General features: G+C 44.2%; 1 non-coding gene across 1 annotated transcript; it reads right to left on the bottom strand.

Moving 5' to 3' along the window:
* Positions 1-536: 536 nt before the first annotated feature.
* TRNAE-CUC (transfer RNA glutamic acid (anticodon CUC)) lies at positions 537-615 on the bottom strand. Its single transcript is given in 2 exon segments — positions 537-572; positions 579-615. It is a non-coding gene; the product is annotated as a tRNA-Glu (tRNA).

Below are 615 nucleotides of genomic sequence, written 5' to 3' on the forward strand. Positions count from 1 at the left end.
TTTGTTTCACGGCCTTTTCATGGGCCTTATTTCATGGTCCACGGCGCCTCATGCTTCAGCTTCATGTCCCACATGTCTCGGGAGAAAGGGACTCTCACAATAGATACAGCTTCAGACTCCAAGTTGCTAGAGTGACAGCCATATCTTCCAAGATGACAGCACTGGGCGGGTATCACCACCTTGCTCTCCAGGCGGGAACGCTGGCTCCTCCTCTCGGGGAGAAAGAGCACAGTGTGGGCTCTCTCTGTGACTTGCACACAGTGTCTAAGTTCCGATTTACTCAAACTAGTTCACTGAATTCAAAACTAGGCAGTTAAATTCAGCTTGTTTATTTCAAAAGCAAACAGTTAAAAAGAAGAAAACTTCAAGGGACTCCTCAAACTGCATTCTTTTTTTTTACATAAACAATTCATTGTTGATTTGAAGAGCAAAAGAAGATGAATGAGTGTTCACAATACTTGGAGCTGGTCTGATTTTGGTTTTGGCTGTAGGATTTTTTTTTTTTTCTTTTTTTTTTTCTGCTTGTGGGATCTTAGTTCCCTGACCAGGGGTTGAACCTGGGCCCTCAACATCAGCAGTGAGAGTTTGGAGTCCTAACCACTGGACCACCAGGGA

Source organism: Muntiacus reevesi, chromosome 10, assembly GCF_963930625.1.
Source record: "Muntiacus reevesi chromosome 10, mMunRee1.1, whole genome shotgun sequence".
Lineage (NCBI taxonomy): Eukaryota > Metazoa > Chordata > Mammalia > Artiodactyla > Cervidae > Muntiacus > Muntiacus reevesi.